Here is a 20,643-nt window from a genome sequence, read left to right on the forward strand (position 1 = left end):
CGGCCGCCCCGCCTGGCAGCACGGGCGCGCCGTGCTTGTGGAAAACCAGCGCGGCCGCCCCGCTTACCAGCGCGGGCGTGCACAATTACTGACTTTTCAGCGCGGGTGCCCCGCTTCTCAGCGCGGGCGCGCCGTGCTTCTGTAGTTGACACTGAATTTTTCTGATTTTTTTGTGTTTTTCTCCTTTCTTTCTTCTTCTCCCATCTACTAGTGTACAACAAACTTGGGTTGCCTCCCAAGAAGCGCTTGCTTTATACCGCATACTGCTTTGCTGTGTATGGCTGATAAGGTTGTTGCAACGTATTTTGATTATTGCTCCAGCTGAAGTTAGGATGATTGCGGTTGTTGGGATGATAAGTGGCTGGAGCTTGCTATTGCGACCTCTGAAAGTTGCTCACAAACTTAGATGATTCGCTAGAAATAGCACACTACTCAGTCTCATGTGCCCCCACACAAAGCTCACAAACACTAGTGATCTGATTAACTCCATATTTAGCCAAAGAATCCACTTTCATCGTCAAAGCTTGAAGTTGAGCAGCTATAGCAGTAGCTGTGTCCACTTCTAAAATTCCTGCTACCTTGGCTTGCAACATTGTTTGTGTTGGATTCTGGTATTTATTAGCTTCCATTAGCTCAATCAACTCATAAGCTTTATTATAACTTTTGGCCCATAAGGCTCCACCAGACGCTGCATCGAGTATAGGTCTAGACTGTGTGCCTAAACCATCATAGAGACAGTTTATGATCATCCAATCAGGCATGCCATGGTGTGGGCACTTCCTAAGCATCTCCTTGTAGCGATCCCAAGCCTCACACAAAGATTCTCCAGATTGCTGTGCAAACTGAGTAAGAGCATTCCTGATTGCAGCCGTCTTCGCCATGGGGAAGAATTTTATGAGAAAATTTTGAGAAAGATCCTCCCAAGTACTAATAGAGCCTGCTGGTAGAGAATGTAACCAACACTTAGCCTTATCCCTCAGAGAGAATGGAAAAAGTCTCATCTTGATAGCATCTTCAGTCACACCATTGAACTTGAAAGTGTCACAGATCTCGATGAAATCCCCGATGTGCATGTTGGGATCTTCTATAGGAGAACCCCCAAACAGAACTAAATTCTGTATCATCTGAATCGTGCTCGACTTGATCTCAAAGGTGTTAGCCGAGATGGATGGCCTGATAATGCTGGATTGAATATCATTGATCTTAGGCTGAGAATAGTCTATCAAAGCCTTCAGATTTTATGCTTGATCTCCCATCACTACTAGAGCCGGTTCCTAAACTTTCTCTTCTTCCTCGACTTTCTCTTCGTCCTCAAAAACTTCCTGTCGAACCACAACTTCTTCCTCGGCATGATCTAGAGTTCTCTTACGAGACCGCGAACGCCTATGCATACACGCTCTCTAGAGTACCTGAAAAATGACAAGGAAAAGAGTAAGTAACAATGTCCGAGTCAATGAACGTTAACGATTACTGATGACAAACACATAAACTAAAAATTAACACCGAGTCCAGCAGCGGCGCCAAAAACTTATTAGGGCTAGAACACGCGCTAATAATTCACGCATGTACACGCATTCGCAAGTAATATAGAATTAATTATAGTTCATTCCCACATAGACTCTTTTTGTTAAATTAATGATTTATGCGCTTATGCAACAATGATATGGCTATTATTTAATGCTAAGACAAATAACAAGTTGGTTTTGTTTATAACTAAGGTACTAAGTAACATGCAAGTAAATAGGAAAATAAAGGGTTGAATTATTATATGAGACAAACATGGGATTCTAACTTCATTAATTACTTCATTCAAAGCCTTCTTGTTCTTAACCTTAGCATACTAACTAGATAACACGAAACTGCTAAACGCCAACTTTGCACGAATAACATATTACTAGACATCCGTAAAAGAGATAGAAGTTGAATAGACACCAAATATGTTGAGACCCTATATGTCTATAGAATTTGATAACACAAAGGTTTAATGCAGAAGTTATCTATCATGATTACATAGGTCAAGTAAGATGGTTAAAATTACCTACGAATCATGCATAACGAATACATGAACCTATGCTAACATGGCAAGTTCTAAACCTCTAAATTCACTATCGCTTCATTAGAGATTAACACCTATCTTATATGTTCGCGACGCACATAAGACGAATAAGCACAACCAAGACTAGATATGTTAGATATATTTGAGATGTCATGTTTAATATGTTTCATGTTTAGTTTTCAGATCTTAACAAACATGAAATATCATTACTTACTGGAAACAGTACTTACTAGAAGTCAGAACTTAAGGATATCAGAACTTAGGTTATCAGAAGATAAATATCAGAAGATAGATATCAGAACTTAAGTACGGGAGGACTTACAGGTAAGGAAGGAAGCTAATTTACAGGATAGAAGATCGAGACTAATACAAAAGAAGATATGCATGGAAAGAGTTAGAAAATAAGAAGACTTGTATAAGATATCTGATTTATATATTTTAGGAGACAGAATTATATTCCATATCAATTAGAAGTTATCTTGTAACTGTGTACTATATAAACACAGACATAGGTTTACACTATATGTGTTACCATTATCAAGAAGATCATACATTGTAACCTAACAACTCTCGTGATATTTGTTCATCACTGAGAGAGAACAGTTCCATTGTAACAGAGTTTATTATATTGAATATATCTGTTTACTGTTACTTGTGTTTGAAATCGATTTGATTGTATTAAACACTGTATTCAACCCCCTTCTACAGTGTTGTGTGACCTAACAATTGGTATCAGAGCTTATCTGTTAACACACATACAGTAAAGATCCAAAATAATCATGTTTGAAGAAGCGAAAAATCCAACCAAGCCCACCAAAACTGAAGAAACTAAAAACACTCAAATCCAAAGTCGATATGAGACTATTAGGGTTCCCATACTGAGACCTTATGAGTATCCCATATGGAAAGTGAAGATGGCTATGTTTCTGGAAGCTACAAATCCTGAATACCTTGACAGAATTAATGAAGGACCACATAAGCCAACCAAGCTCTCTGTTGTAGTTGCAGATCAGCCATCAAAGACCATACCAAATGATAAAAGTGAGTATACAGCTGAAGATATCTCATCAATTGCAAAGGATGCAAAGGTAAGGCATTTGCTGCATAGTGCCATTGATAATGTCATGTCAAACAGGGTAATTCATTGCAAGACTACAAAGTAGATATGAGATGCTTTGGAGACAAGATGCCAGGAAACTGATGCAATCAAGAAGAACAGGAGGACTATACTCACTCAAGAGTATGAGCACTTTGACTCAAAAGCTGATGAGCCATTAACTGACTTATATGACATGTTTGTCAAACTCTTGAATGATCTGTCACTGGTGGACAAGGAATATGATCTTGAAGATTCAAATCTAAAATTCCTTTTAGCTCTTGCTGAAAGTTGGGATTTGAAGTCTACTACTATAAGAGACAACTATGCTCTTGATGAAACTACTCTTGATGAAATTTATGGTATGCTCGAGACTTATGAACTTGAGATGGATCAAAGGAGCAAGAGGCATGGGAGAAAGTCAAGGACAGTTGCTCTTAAGGCCGAGGAGGAATCCCCCAAAGTGGCTATCTCAAAGAAAGGAAAAGGAAAGGCTCTCATCATAAAGTCTGATTCAGAATCATCAAGTTCTGATGATGATGATTCAGAAACTGAAAGTTTACCTGAAATAGATGCTGATGAAGAGATGATGAAATTGTGTGCTCTTATGGTGAAGGGTATCATAAAGATAGCCTACAGGAAATTCAGAATGGGAAAGAAGTTTTCCAATAAAGGTGGAAGTTCTGATAAGAAAGGGTTCAGAAAGTATGAAGGCAAAAGTACAAAGTCTGACAGAGGAGATAACTCATATGTCAAATGCTACAATTGTGGTGAAAGAGGCCACATATCTCCTGACTGCAAGAAAGGAAAGAGTGACAAAGGCAAGGCACTTGTCACAAATAATAAAAGCTGGACAGACTCTTCAGATTTTGAAGATGAGGTAAATTATGCTTTAATGGCAAATGCTGATGGCAGCCCTGAAACTGCTGAATTAAAGGTACCTCAAACAACTTATGCTTTTCATACTGATAATATTACTGAGTTGAGATTATATCTTAAAACCATGTTTATTAGTTAAAGAGATCAAACTTTAACATGTGAATGATTAACTTCTGAAAATCTTGCTTATAAGAAAAGGAATGACTATTTAGAAAAGGAGTTAGTTAAGTTCCATCAAACTCAGAAAGAAAGAGATGTTGCTTTTTATGTTAGAGATGAAGTGCTAAAATTGAATAAATCTCTAAAAACTGAGTTAGAAAAGGAAAGAGAGATTATTAGGACTTGGACTAACTCTGGCAGAACAACTCAGAATTTATTAAGTAGTGGAAACTGGAAAGAGGGCTTAGGTTATGGAGATGATAAAAGTGAAAAAGGAACTGAGCAAATTGAGCCAATTGTTGTTAAACAAACTGCTAAGCCAAAGGTAAATCCTGTTAAGTTTGTAGGTAAAACTGTAAAGTCTGATTCTGAAAAGATGAAAGAGTCTGTGATAGAAGTTCAGGAGAAGTCAACTTCTGAAAAATTAGAACAGGATAAACCAGCTGAAGTCAACATAGGCTTAATGACAAAGAAGCAGCTTAAGCATAAGCTGAAAGAAATAAGGAATGTCTACAAGGTAAAGGCAGCTAGGAAAAATAGGAATGGAAAGGAAGGTGTGAATAAAAGCAATAATTATATGCCTGTTCCTAATGCTCCTAGAAAGAAATGTTATAATTGTGTAAACTCTAACCATCTTGCTTCTTTTTGCAGGAAGAATAAGAATATAAACTCTTTACCTCTTAAGTCAGGAGTTAAGAGTCAGTCTATTAGGTTTAAGCCACAAAATCCTTGTTTTCATTGTGGTAATTTATGGCATTCCATTTATACTTGTAAGGAATATCATAGTTTGTACTATGATTATTATCAAATAAAACCTTCTTTGAAGAAAGTTGCTTTAATTCCTTCTAGTGTAAAGTCTGATGCAAAGTCTGATATAAGTTCTGATAAACAGCATGTTAGCATAAACTCTGATATTAAATCCGCTGCAAATGCTAATAAACTTAAAAAGGCCAAAGGATCCAAGTAAGTCCGGGTCCTTAAAACTAACCATTAGTGGTCTTTGTGATTGCAGGGCAACTAGAAAAATATCTTAGTACTGGATAGTGGATGTTCAGGACATATGACTGGAAATAAAGCCCTGCTCTCAGACTTTGTGGAGGAAGCTGGCTAGGAGTTTCTTATGGAGATGGCAACATGGGAAAAACTCTGGGATATGGCAATATTAATCTTGGGAATGTCATCATTGAAACAGTAGCTCTTGTCTCAGGACTTAAACACAATCTGCTAAGTGTGAGTCAAATATGTGACAGAGGTTATCATGTGGATTTCTTTGAAGAACACTGTGAAGTTATAAGCAATTCTATAGGCAAAGTAGTTCTGAAAGGTTACAGGCATGGTAACATTTATGAAGCCAGACTTTCAACAAGTTCTGATGGTTCTGCAATCTGTCTGTTGAGTAGAGCATCAATTGAAGAAAGCTGAAATTGGCACAAAAGACTCTCTCATTTAAAATTCAACAATATAAATGAGCTTCTAAAGAAAGATCTTGTGAGAGGACTGCCAAAATCAGTATTTGCTCCTGATGGCCTTTGTGATTCATGTCAAAAGGCAAAACAAAGAAAATCTTCGTTCAAGAGCAAAACTGAGTCATCAATTCTTGAGCCTTATCACCTACTGCATGTTGATCTATTTGGTCCAGTCAATGTCATGTCTATTGCAAAGAAGAAATATGCTATGGTTATAGTGGATGAGTTCACAAGGTACACTTGGGTGTACTTTTTGCACAAGAAGAATGAAACTGCATCTACTCTAACTGATCATGTCAGACAGTTGGATAAGTTGGTCAAAGATTCTGTTAAAATAATAAGAAGTGATAATGGCACTGAGTTCAAGAATTCAATTATGGAAGAGTTCTGCAAAGAGCATGGAATCAAACAGGAATTTTCTGCACCTGGAACTCCACAGAAAAATGGAGTTGTAGAAAGAAAGAACAGGACTCTCATTGAAGATGCACAAACTATGCTTGATGAAGCAAAGCTACCAACCTACTTTTGGGCTGAAGCTATACAGACTACTTGCTTTACACAGAATGCAACACTCATAAACAAGCATGGAAAAATACCATATGAGATGGTGAAGAAAAAGAAGCCAAATCTAAAATACTTTCATGTATTTGGTTGCAAGTGTTTTGTTGTTAAGACTCATCTTGAACAGCTGTCAAAATTTGATCTAAAAGCTGATGAAGGAATTTTTGTTGGATATCCACTTTCCACAAAAGCCTTCAGAGTCTACAATTTAAGAACAAGGGTTGGCATGGAATCTATCACATCTCAAGACTCTCAAGAAGCATCAGAATCTGTCACTAGCTCTTCAAGTTCTGATTCATCTAGTTCTGATGAGCCAAATTCTGATAATTCTGGAAACTCTGATACTTCAAATCTTGAAGGATCCAAGTCAAATTCTAAAGTCTCAGAAAGCATAACTAAGGGGGAGCATCAGAAAATGCTGATGGAGACAACATGGATCATGGGGGAGGATCCAGTTCTAGAAGTCAACTTCAATTTACAAGGAAGTGGACCAAATCACATGCACCTGACTTATTTATTGGAGATCCTGAAGCAGGTGTCAGAACTAGAACTGCAACATCAAATGAATGTCTCTATCATTCTTTTCTATCTCAGACTGAACCAAAGAAAGTAGAAGAAGCTCTTCAAGATACTGGTTGGGTGCAAGCAATGCAAGAAAAGTTAAATGAATTTGAAAGAAATAAAGTCTGGACCCTAGTGCCAAGACTAAAGAATAGATCAGTAGTTGGCACAAAATGGGTGTTCAGAAATAAAACTGACAGTGATGGCATAATTACAAGGAATAAAGCAAGGCTGGTTGTTAAATGCTACTCTCAACAAGAGGGTATTGATTATGATGAAACATTTGCACCAGTTGCTAGATCGGAAGCTTCCAATTTCTTGGAGGCAGATTGGTTTCTTGGTTTAGCAAGAAACAGAAGTCAATTTCCACATCAACTGCAGAAGCAGAATATATTGCTGCAGGAAGCTGTTATGCACATATTCTTTGGATGAAGAATCAGTTACTGGATTATGGGTTAGAATTTTCTAAAACCCCTATTTACTGTGATAATCAAAGTGATATAGCTATGACAAGTAATTCAGTTCAACACTCAATGACAAAGCACATCAGCATTAGGTACCATTTCATAAGGGAACATGTGACGGAAGGTACAGTGGAATTGCATTTTATTCCAACAGATCAACAACAAGCAGATATCTTCAGTGAAGCTACTTTTACAAGACTGGTAAATGAACTTGGAATGATTTCAGGTTCTTTCTCTAAATCTGCTTAGTTTTTGTACTCATGCATCAGACTTTATGATCAGTGTTTACCAGATTTGTTTTACTTTTATATAATCTGTGCTTAAATTGAAATTCATTAAATGCTGATTGTTATCTGATGTGGATCTTTATACTCTAATAGTGTTTTGAATGTTCTATGACTATTCAATCCAATGAGGATAACTGTGCTAGATGCTGACCTATTAGTCTTTAACATACTAAAAATCCCATGTTTGAATTAGTTGTTTATGTGGAAACTGATTAACACAAGCAAATTCTGATATTGAGCTTAGTCAAGTTTACTTTGTGTATATTATTACTAAGTCACAAACTAGATTCTTGCTTCTTATCTGTCAAATTCTAATGTCAGTAAATCTTAAGGATGAACTAAATGCTGATAAGCCTCACTTATCAAAAGAAAAGAAAAGAAAAGAAATGTCAGGTACTCCTTTGAGATCTAGAGTAAATATGTGGAAGGGAAGACCCAAGTGCATTTCTGGTATTAAGTAATATGCATTAGAAAAGCAAATATATTTTTCTTGGTGACTTTTCACAATCTCTAATTACTGGAGAAATACTCTGATAAAAGCATAAATTCTGATAAGCAGTTGTGACTCACTTATACTGAGAATCCAGTGTAAAAAGGAATTTTAAAAGATTCATAAAATGAGCACAAACAGTTGAGGTGGACTCTTGCATAAATTTGTTCTATAGCAAACTTCATGATTGATGACAGATTTTAAGCACTTTTCTTAGTTATGCCTTATTTTTAAGATTTACTGAAGTTTATCAGACTTTAATCTTTATCTGATATTTTGCTGAATGCACACTGTAATAACCCCAATTTTTGGGAAAATTTTGAAACCCTTATGAATAGTGTTTTTGCTGAATGAGAAAACTTTTCATACCACACTATGTAGGGGTTCTTTTATTGATCTTCTGAGATATTATTAGTACTCTATGTGGTATATAAGTGTATGTAAAGATTGTCAGAATCCAAATCCGAACACTTTAATTTTTCCCGAAAATCCACCAGATACCGAAAGAATTGAGTATAAGGTAACATGATTAAAAGGATTTAAATTCAAGGATTATAAGAGAGGATCATAAAAGGAATATAATGTATTGAGAAAGGTTAAGGGAACCCAAGTAATAAGATCCCGGGTATGATCCCTCAAACGATAAACGAGAACAAAAGTTAAGCGAACCGTAAAATAAATAAACGGTCAAGAAACAAGCTTGTAAGAGAAGCAAGGGAGATTAATCAAGTGGAGTAGAAAATAGATGACATCATCAATCCATAAGAATTAGACAAGTGGCTAGATGGTGAGGTAAGCATGGTGATGCAAGCATTAGTCAAGATATTTATCCAAGATTAAACCTCCACCAAGTATTCTAATCATATTTTTTAACCAAGTAATCAACCAAGCAACTCATTTCTTCTCTCCCCACCTTGTAGCTTCAACTTTTTCATGAAAAATGGAGGTTTAGAAATTCAAAGTCCAAGCTTGGCTCATTCATAATTCTCAAGGTAATTCCCATGGCTTCTTGATATTATAACTTAGTTATCCTAGAAGTTTGAGCTTCAAAAATCATGTCTTTCTTAGCTAATTAATTCATCAAAGATGATGATGAATAGTAATGAATAGTAACTTTCAAGAACTAACTTTGATTTCTTGATTTCTTTTGGAAGTTCAAGGTTGTTTAAGCTTAGATCAGGGCTCTCTTAGGAATTTCAAGGCTCTTTGATGATATTAAGAAGCTCCAAGAAGGTATAACCAAGCTTTCCCCTTTGATTTAAGTTATAAGTTTGTATGAGCTTGGATTGTAAATGGAGGTTTTAATGGTTGAATTAGTGAATGAGAGATTAAGCATGTTTAGTTATTTATGTAAGTTATTGTAGTTAATTATTGAGCCGTTATCATACTTGGTATTAGAATTATGATCCATGGATGTTTTGACTTAGAAAATGGTGGAGTGGTAGGTTGGTTTGTTTGTGGTTGATGTTTGGATTGTTGTGGTTGGTTTGGTGTTGATTGGTGGTGATTTGATATTGAATTGATTTGGTAAAATTTGGGAATCGCTAAGGTATAGCCGTCGTAATGCCCAATTTTCCTTAAACTGTTTTGTGCATGACTTTTGCACCCGAACACTAACTACCATGAACTGACCATTGCCATGATTAGATAGTTCATGTTTCAAGCTTCGTTTTGGTATGTAGTTCGTTCGATTCCGATGCACGGTTTAGGAGAAACGACCGTTTTAAGTAACGGTGTTTCGCGAACGAACCTTTACCCCTCGCCTTACTTTGAAACCTTGGTTAAGGCCCTTAAATGACTAATCGGAGCATGAAACATTTATGTAGAGTGTGTTAGGCAGTTGATAAGACACTCGCGAAGGAATCGCCTTAAAACTCGTAAAGGTTAAATTATTAAAAATGGTGGAGCCGAGGGTACCCGGGTGACTTAAGCGAATCAGTGAGCGCAAAACAAGCGTTAGAGTCTAAGTTAGTTAAAGTATAGATTTACAAGTGACTTTGGTTTAATTCCAACTTACTTGTTGCTTATAGGTTACCAGACTCGTCCCGAGCCATTCGTAACCCCCAGTCGCTCAGGCAAGTATTCTATCCGTTATACTGTTGTTGTGATGAATACACTTGTATATGCATTATCTTGCGATAGATGCATGTTGGTTATTTAGCAAATTCTTGCGATATATTGTAGCATGTGATATGGTATATATGCATGCCTGTTTCATATTCTTGAAATATATATCTGTTGGTTCAGTTGATAATACCTATGCTAGAGGATAGCGGTAACTTGCATATACCCTTAGTATAGGGACCCAAAAGGTGAAAATATTTTCTAAAACCGGGAGTCGAGGATCCCGAGTAGATTTTGTATATATATGGATATGGATATATATATATATATATTTATATATATATATACATATATATGGTCATAGTTTTCAAAACTATTAATCGAATAAGGTTTATTCGATAACTTTAAACTTTATTTATTATTGAATATTATTTCGAATATTATTCGAAGGCGTATGACTCCTTTTATTATTTATTGAATATTATTTGAATATTCATTCGAGGGCTTATGACTCTTTTATTTTATTTATTGAATATTATTTGAATATTCATTTGAGGATGTATGACTCCTTTATTTTATTTAATGAATATTATTTATAATATTCATTCGAGGTATTATGACTCAGCTTATTTTATTTATTGAATATTATTTGAATATTCATTTGAGGATCTATGACTCCGATTATTTGCTGAAATATATTCTTTATTTTATTAAAGAATAAGATGTCAATAATCAAACTTATTTTCGATTATTCAAATAAAGATAATACTTTCATATAAGTATAGCTTTGGTTAATTAAAACTCGTTTCAAGTATAAATTCTAATACTTCTACTTTAATTATTTTTATAAAGACTATTCTTTATGGGAATATTATTTAATTAATAATATTCAGATATTTTCTAATATTCTGGGGACTGATTTACTTCATTAAATCAGCCTTACTCCAAACACTCTTTAAAGTGTTTTCGAGTCTTCAAAATGATTTTTAAAAGTCAGAGCGGATCCCAAAACTCATTTTTATATTTAAGATCTTCCTTTTTAAAGGGGATTTAAATACTCGCTCAAAACCTGGGGAATCCGGCTCTGTGGTGTATTTAATATTCGCAACGAGGTTGCAGATTTGGTAAATGAATTGATTACTTGCCCAACGTTCGGGAAGTAAGCCCATCTCATTGAGTCGGCATAAGCGACAGGCCGGGGTACGGTCTATTATTGTGTAAGTGGCTGGGTGGCAGTCCATCAACGCGTGAGGGGCCGGGGTACGGTCTAGCGCGAGGTCCTAATGCGGCCAGGGTGATGACCGGTGAGGAATTCATCCATCTACAGTAGAAAAGGTTACTTATTGGTATCTTTGCCTGATCAGCGAGATATCGGGTTTATGCCAAAATTCTTTTCCTTTCCAAAATTCATTGGATGTTTCAAACTCTGTTCATACTTTGCATAACAGAGGTTCCAGGAAATGTTTAAAGGGATATATATATGTGGATATATATATATATATCGGGGCTAAATAAAGTATCTCATAACTTTTTCATTCAATAATATTTCAAAGATTGAATCTATTCAAGTCTTATCTTGTGGTCTCATCAGTGGGATGAACTTTTGAAACTGATTATAACTTGAATGGTGGTAGTTCAAGTAGTATTGGGAAAGATATAAGTATATTGGGGTATTTGGTAACCTCATCTTTTAAACTTATATCTAATTAATAATTGTCTTATGAATGACAAAGATTTTCAGAAAAACGTTGAGACAAGGTTAGATATATGAGATCACCTTGCAACGATATTTTTATACAGTTATACACTGGGATTTTGTGTATATTATGCATGGAAGAGGACTTCCAATATTTTGAAAAGAATATATGTATATATACTGAATATTTTGTGACTTCATCGCATTAAGATATCAAACTTGGTTCATTTCTTTTGACCAAGACTTTCATGAGTACTATGAGAAGGCTCATATACTAGTAAGTATATACTAGTAATTATCTTACACACGATAAAAGATTCTAGTAAGTATCCATTTAGAAACTTATATTATTGTTATCACTATATATTATCTTGCGAGCTGTAAGGCTCACTCTTGCTTTATTTCTTCATCACACAACAACAGTTAGGAAAGATGGCCAGACTCCAGCAGACCCAGCGCAAGCGCGTGGGAAGCGTCCCGCGTCTTCCCGATGATGTTGTGGCTGCTATAGCTGCAGAGGTAGATCTATTGGTAGATCAGGCATTCTATTTTTGAGAATCAATTATGTATAATTATAACTTGTGGCAGATAATGGCAATTAACTGTAAATTTATCAAGTAATCATTTTGGGTTGTAATAATTTTAAATTGTGGATTCAAAGACTTGTACTTATTTCAATTTCATCTCCGAGACTATAACGGGTTGTGGTGTGTGTTAGTGTGGGGTCACAGCATAAGGTTATTATTATTAATTAAGTGAAGTGATATTGTGGAAAGAAAGACCGTGACGACCCGGATCCCCGACCCCGGATCTGGGGGTGTTACAGAAATGGTATCAGAGCTAAGCGTTATAAACCTCAGAGATGATGGGACGTTAAGATAATAAGTTCACTAAGATAATAAGAACTCTTGCCAAGTTCATAGTCGGGCTACCTAACGTAGTACTGACAGTTAAAACCCTTATGGGAACCCTTATAAATATCGTGATAGGAGTGTAGTTCGTTATCGTATATGGTAGCGGGACTCCGAACCCTGAGGTTGAGGAGCAACATCGCGATGATATTTTATTACTAATTGGAGATCGGATTGTGGATCCGATAGAGTGTCCTAATGCAGGACCGGATGATGTTGATATTGAGGATTTAGCGGTTGAGGATGTTGTCCTAGAAGGGATAGTTATTGAGGAGGATCCCATGGAGGATCCTGACAGGATTGGATAAAGGACCACTGATGAATTGATGACCATGGTTTGGTCGACTACCAGAGGTAGGATTGGCCGGTCACTACCGGAGGTTCGTTCAAGTTGTAAAGATAGTAGCCCCTTTAACGCGGCTTACTCGTAAGACTGAGAAGTTCGAATGGACAGAGAAATGCGAGAACAGCTTTCAAGAACTGAAGCAGAGGTTGGTGATGGCCCTTATGCTGGCGTTGCCGGATGGAAAAAGAGATTTTGTGAAGTATAGTGACGCTTCGCACAAGGGCTTAGGGTGCGTGCTTATGCAGCACGGTAAGGTAATCGCGTACATGTCAAGACAATTAAGGTAATATGAAATTCGATATCCCCGCTCATGAGCTTAGGCTCGTGGCAATAGTTTTACCCTAAGGATTGGAGGCACTACTTGTATGGAGAGAAGTGCAAGAATTACCTAAGCCATAAGTGCTCTAGTACATTTTCACGTAGAAAGAGCTCAACATATGCCAGAGGAGGCAGTTAGAGCTAATCAAGAATAATGATTGGGAGATTCTTTATCATTCGGGGAAAGCCAATATGGTGGCTGATGCCCTTAGTAAAAAGGAGAGACTCAAGATGATAATGTCTTTTGGAGAGTTTATAAGAGATTTTGAGAAAATGGAAATAGAAGTGAAGGTAACCGGAGCCGGTACCGAAAAGCTGTTTAAGATTGCAATACAGCCCGAATTATTGGAAAAGATCATATTGTGCCAGAAAAAGTTATGAATGAAGGCAGGGAGCCAACAATTAGATAAAAGATTAATATCGAGAAAGATGATAAGGGAATAATGAGGTATTCCTATAGAATTTGGGTTCCAAAAGTTCAAGAGCGTAAGGATGAGAACTTAGATGAGAGCCATAGTTTGAGGAATAAGATTTAGAGCAAACCCTGAACGTGATAGTCAGGGAGGTCGCCATCAAGATAGAAGGAACCCATGACATAATGGAGTGGAAAATGAGGATTTTAAATTAAAAGATGACCCCAATTATGGGGAGTAGGATGAAACATTTCATACTAAGGAAACAGAAAGTCGAGTAAGGAAAGGAGACCCGAGACGGTACTCCTATACGGCAATTCATGGACCTGTCTAAAAAGAACTTAGACTATTATCCCCAACCACCACCCTGAGGAGATAGTGCGGTGAGAAATTCTTTCAGGACCTTTAAATCGCTAAGCTCTCAGAGTTCCAAGGAACAAGCTGACCCAGTCGAGGCAAGAGCCTGGCTAAAGGAAATATAGGAATCATTTGAGATTCTAAATGATTGACGAATCACAAAAGACTGTTTTTATCACTTACCCTCCTAAGAGAGAGACCACCCGACGGTAAAAGGCCAAGGAAGGCACGGAGCAAGAGATTATAATAAACTGATTTAAGTTCAGTCAATTGTTTTCGGGAAAGTAATTCCCAAAGATAAGGAGATAGTGTAAAAGCTTTAGAGCCAGAACAAAGGCAGACGAGTATGATAAATTATGAATCTAAGTTGTAAAAGTTATCAAGATTCGTTCTGAGGACACGAATCCAGAATGACGGGATGTTTGAAATCAATGCTTATGTTGTGTTGGTTCATGAAATAATGATAAGAGAAAGGAAAATAAAAAGAAATTGAAGTGGAAAGGAATATAACGGCAATAGAGTTTGAGGTATGATAAGGGAGTTGGGTATGAGGAAACCCTAACGACTCGTAGCAATAGAAATAGAAAAGTATGCATTCGTCAGGATGAGGGTGATTCACCATAAGTTAAAATTGATGGTTGAGGGCATAAGAGATACATATAGTTTATCCCCTGTAAGTTGGGAGGATTCGAGGAAACCTTGAGATAATTCGAAGGATAAATAATGAGACGCGGATAGACTAAGGGGATAAGGAAGTAAGAAATTAGGAAAAATTGGATGAAGGAAGTGACCTTCAAGAAGGAAATGTAAGACCGGTGGCTTGATACCCAGAAAGGGAGACGCCAGGTATGAAAGATATCCCAACATTGAGGTGACTGTTGAGATAAACAACAGAAGTAAATAAGGAATTATTAAGAAGAAGTTCACGTTGAACACGACCAATATCTTCCAGAACATCCTTGTTATCGTTACCAAATTAGGCAAGACAAGCGGATAACCGTTGTTATCTTTTGGAGGCCATATGGATTGACCTCAATTTGAATAAGGATGCTATTATGAAGTTAGGTATAGACTATCGAGGTGGGAATGATGAATATGATAATCTATCAAGGAAATATGACTTGATTTATTCGTGGAAGGATGCAGGTACCTTTTAAAGGTGGAATTAAGGATAGAACATTGGTAACTTAAAATGAATCCTAGGGGACTGCATAAAGGTTGGCATGTCACCCTTAATAGGGACAGTATGAGTTTTGACAGTATGATTGGGAAAGGGTTAAGGTAACAACAACCTTTAAGAATCAGTGGAGAAATTTTGCAGAAGTATATAGACAATGGTTCTACTATTAGTAAATGGTATTGTGATATGCCCTGTATCTAGGGAATACAGGAGGAACGATTGAAGGATAACCTTAGAGGTTTTATAAGGAAAAAGGTAATATTCAAAATTCTCAAGAATAGAAATGTGGATAAAGGAAATATGACGTAATTATAATGATGCCAAGTGGGGCACGTGTTAAACCACGAGAAAGTATGGATCGAACCAGTAATGGTCGAAATTGTTCAGGGCAATTAGGACTTAAGATAAAAAAAAATGTTCTAAGTATGATTGAGAGTCAGTCTTGACAGTGATTAGCCTCTAAAGACTGAGGCAATAACTTATGGAAAAATGGTGATATTTTTTTCCCATCTGATCTTAAGGAAAACATCTTCACTCAAGCAGTGATCGGAAATAAGGTAGAAAATTTATTTGGAGGTGGTTAAAATGACATTGACTGTAAGGAAATTTTACTATCAGGAAAGGCCAAAGAGGTGGCCGACACTTTAAGGGTAAGAGGATAATTATAGGCGCGTGTGCCAAAAGAATACAGTGATGATGGTTAAAAATGTGAAGGTTGAATTATGGTTTGGAAGATTGACATTCCTTCTGATGACTGTGCAATACCCAACCGTAATAGTAGTTGGTAAAGGTTTAATTCATGTAATCGCCATGAACGGGCTATTTATCTTAGAAGGTCCTATCTTGAGATAATCCAGGACCATGTTTCAAAAAGGACTAGATGAACCCTTGAGTTAATTCTTCTATTTAGGGCGTATGATTAAGAATAGTATTAACCTGCTATCGTTGCTTTGATTGAAACTCTTCTGCACTTTTATCTGCTTCATGTCATGTATGTATGTCAGGATCAGGAGTGTTCTTCATGAATCAGAAATGGTGATTATGTTACCTCCTTAGAAGGATTTGATACGACATGTATGGACTCCGTATGGTTAGCTAATAAGATTTCATGGAAAGTGAATGATGACAGTGGGTCAGTGGTGGACCATAGTAAGGCAGCAATGATTCTGCGAGTAGTGAGCTGATTACAATCGTGAGAGTTGTATTGGAATGGGTGTTGAGATTGAGTACCACTAATCGGGTCGTGGTAGTGTATAAGTTATCATTGATAGACTAATTAAGTAGAGTATCTACCTGGTGAATAATTATTCTTTCTTATCAATAGAGAGTCGTATTATTATACGAGGAAGGTTGCGGTGCAAGCATAGAATTATAGTAACGATGATGTATAGAATGAGATCCCAGATTCGATTTTCGATGTCGAGGGAGTTTCAAAGGTGATTATGTATAAGCTCGAGGAAGAGTGTGGGTCCATGGAATGATGGACGGAATAGAAATATTTAGGCATGGGAAATACGATGCTATAATACTTGATGCTGATATAAATACGTTTATGTTTTGTTCTCCTATGACAAACCTCTATAATTCAGAGGTAGGTTCCAAGCCAGATATTTTGTGGCAGTATATATATATTTTTTTATATATACAATTCTCTTCAGTTCGTTCTTTTCTCTTCTTTTCATTTCATGTAATCTGAGAAGAACAACCCTTCCAGAAGGGGAGGTATTGCCGAATGACTATCTATCTGTGTGATAGAAGCCTAGTAGGATACCATCTATTGTTTAATTGCTTGTCAAGTACTAAAGGCTGGCCACCTTCTGTACTAACTATGCAATATAACAAGTGTTCATGATCATAGTGATCTCTCAACAAATTCCTTTACTTCTGTATGATTGATCAAGCTTCCAAAGATAGAAGCAGCTGAAAAAGGAGTAATAAAGTGGTGGTAGTATGCGGAATGGGAACACATTCGTGATACTAAGGTTGACGTGATTATTAAAAGGTTATAGAACGCTAACGAGCAAAAGTATAACTAGTATAATATTAGGAACGGAAGGTTGTAGCGATTACGAACTAGAAAAGAATGGGTATTGAGAAGTAAAAGCTCTAATGCTAAATGCTATAATGAGAGTCTGTGCAATAGACTTGAAAGAATTTGGAATGATCACTTAACGCGGATTTAGTTATATCACGACAATAGATCATATGTCATTATCGAGGTGTCACCTTATGAGATCCTTGAGGGAAGATAATGTCGATCTCCCTTATGTTAGGATGAAGTTGTAGAGCGCAAGATGCTCGGACCCGCAGTAGTCCAAAGGACCAGGGATATAATAGATCTAATCAGAGGACGGCTGGTAGTAACCCAAGATGGACATAAGAGGTATGCTGATTTGACTCAAAAAAGGACAAAGAGTATGAAATAGGGGGCCTAGTAATGTTATAGGTATCCCCTTGGAAACCCTTGAAAAGGATTGATGAGGTTCGGAAAGAAAGGAAAGCTAAGTCTACAATTTGTTGGACCCTTGGATATATTAAGACGTTTGGGAAGTTAGCATATGAGCTAGCCCTACCCCCGAACCTGTAGCAAGTTCATAACGTGTTCCACGTATCAATGTTAAGGAAGTGTAATTCGGATGCCAGACAAATAGGGGCAAATGAGCGCATAGACATGCAACCAGACGTAACCTATATGGAGCAACCAGGAAGGGTATAGAGTAAAAAGGAACGAGTGCTTAGGAGAAGGGTTATCAAACTAGTAAGAGTTTAATGGTAGAACCACAATGTGGGAAAATTTACTCGAGAGTTAGAAAGTGCAATGCTAAGAGAGTATCCCTATTCACTTTCTATCTGATTCCGGGACGGAATCCTTATAAGGAGGGGAGACTGTAATAACCCCAATTTTTGGGAAAATTTTGAAACCCTTATGAATAGTGTTTTTGCTGAATGAGAAAACTTTTCATACCACACTATGTAGGGGTTCTTTTATTGATCTTCTGAGATATTATTAGTACTCTATGTGGTATATAAGTGTATGTAAAGATTGTCAGAATCCAAATCCGAACACTTTAATTTTTCCCGAAAATCCACCAGATACCGAAAGAATTGAGTATAAGGTAACATGATTAAAAGGATTTAAATTCAAGGATTATAAGAGAGGATCATAAAAGCAATATAATGTATTGAGAAAGGTTAAGGGAACCCAAGTAATAAGATCCCGGGTATGATCCCTCAAACGATAAATGAGAACAAAAGTTAAGCGAACCGTAAAATAAATAAACGGTCAAGAAACAAGCTTGTAAGAGAAGCAAGGGAGATTAATCAAGTGGAGTAGAAAATAGATGACATCATCAATCCATAAGAATTAGACAAGTGGCTAGATGGTGAGGTAAGCATGGTGATGCAAGCATTAGTCAAGATATTTATCCAAGATTAAACCTCCACCAAGTATTCTAATCACATTTTTTAACCAAGTAATCAACCAAGCAACTCATTTCTTCTCTCCCCACCTTGTAGCTTCGACTTTTTCATGAAAAATGGAGGTTTAGAAATTCAAAGTCCAAGCTTGGCTCATTCATAATTCTCAAGGTAATTCCCATGGCTTCTTGATATTATAACTTAGTTATCCTAGAAGTTTGAGCTTCAAAAATCATGTCTTTCTTAGCTAATTAATTCATCAAAGATGATGATGAATAGTAATGAATAGTAACTTTCAAGAACTAACTTTGATTTCTTGATTTCTTTTGGAAGTTCAAGGTTGTTTAAGCTTAGATCAGGGCTCTCTTAGGAATTTCAAGGCTCTTTGATGATATTAAGAAGCTCCAAGAAGGTATAACCAAGCTTTCCCCTTTGATTTAAGTTATAAGTTTGTATGAGCTTGGATTGTAAATGGAGGTTTTAATGGTTGAATTAGTGAATGAGAGATTAAGCATGTTTAGTTATGTATGTAAGTTATTGTAGTTAATTATTGAGCCGTTATCATACTTGGTATTAGAATTATGATCCATGGATGTTTTGACTTAGAAAATGGTGGAGTGGTAGGTTGGTTTGTTTGTGGTTGATGTTTGGATTGTTGTGGTTGGTTTGGTGTTGATTGGTGGTGATTTGATATTGAATTGATTTGGTAAAATTTGGGAATCGCTAAGGTATAGCCGTCGTAATGCCCAATTTTCCTTAAACTGTTTTGTGCATGACTTTTGCACCCGAACACTAACTACCATGAACTGACCATTGCCATGATTAGATAGTTCATGTTTCAAGCTTCGTTTTGATATGTAGTTCGTTCGATTCCGATGCACGGTTTAGGAGAAACGACCGTTTTAAGTAACGGTGTTTCGCGAACGAACCTTTACCCCTCGCCTTACTTTGAAACCTTGGTTAAGGCCCTTAAATGACTAATCGGAGCATGAAACATTTATGTAGAGTGTGTTAGGCAGTTGATAAGACACTCGCGAAGGAATCGCCTTAAAACTCGTAAAGGTTAAATTATTAAAAATGGTGGAGCCGAGGGTACCCGGGTGACTTAAGCGAATCAGTGAGCGCAAAACAAGCGTTAGAGTCTAAGTTAGTTAAAGTATAGATTTACAAGTGACTTTGGTTTAATTCCAACTTACTTGTTGCTTATAGGTTACCAGACTCGTCCCGAGCCATTCGTAACCCCCAGTCGCTCAGGCAAGTATTCTATCCGTTATACTGTTGTTGTGATGAATACACTTGTATATGCATTATCTTGCGATAGATGCATGTTGGTTATTTAGCAAATTCTTGCGATATATTGTAGCATGTGATATGGTATATATGCATGCTTGTTTCATATTCTTGAAATATATATCTGTTGGTTCAGTTGATAATACCTATGCTAGAGGATAGCGGTAACTTGCATATACCCTTAGTATAGGGACCCAAAAGGTGAAAATATTTTCTAAAACCGGGAGTCGAGGATCCCGAGTAGATTTTGTATATATATGGATATGGATATATATATATATATATTTATATATATATACATATATATGGTCATAGTTTTCAAAACTATTAATCGAATAAGGTTTATTCGATAACTTTAAACTTTATTTATTATTGAATATTATTTCGAATATTATTCGAAGGCGTATGACTCCTTTTATTATTTATTGAATATTATTTGAATATTCATTCGAGGGCTTATGACTCTTTTATTTTATTTATTGAATATTATTTGAATATTCATTTGAGGATGTATGACTCCTTTATTTTATTTAATGAATATTATTTATAATATTCATTCGAGGTATTATGACTCAGCTTATTTTATTTATTGAATATTATTTGAATATTCATTTGAGGATCTATGACTCCGA

The 20,643-nt window shown here is 36.4% G+C and overlaps 1 non-coding gene across 1 annotated transcript; it reads left to right on the plus strand.

Annotated features, from left to right (window-relative positions):
• The first annotated feature begins 759 nt into the window (after positions 1 to 759).
• LOC141669981 (small nucleolar RNA R71) lies at positions 760 to 866 on the plus strand. The gene has a single exon (XR_012554234.1). It is a non-coding gene; the product is annotated as a small nucleolar RNA R71 (small nucleolar RNA).
• Positions 867 to 20,643: the final 19,777 nt, after the last annotated feature.

The sequence above is a fragment of the Apium graveolens genome, chromosome 6 (assembly GCF_009905375.1).
Source record: "Apium graveolens cultivar Ventura chromosome 6, ASM990537v1, whole genome shotgun sequence".
NCBI classification, from domain to species: Eukaryota; Viridiplantae; Streptophyta; class Magnoliopsida; order Apiales; family Apiaceae; genus Apium; species Apium graveolens.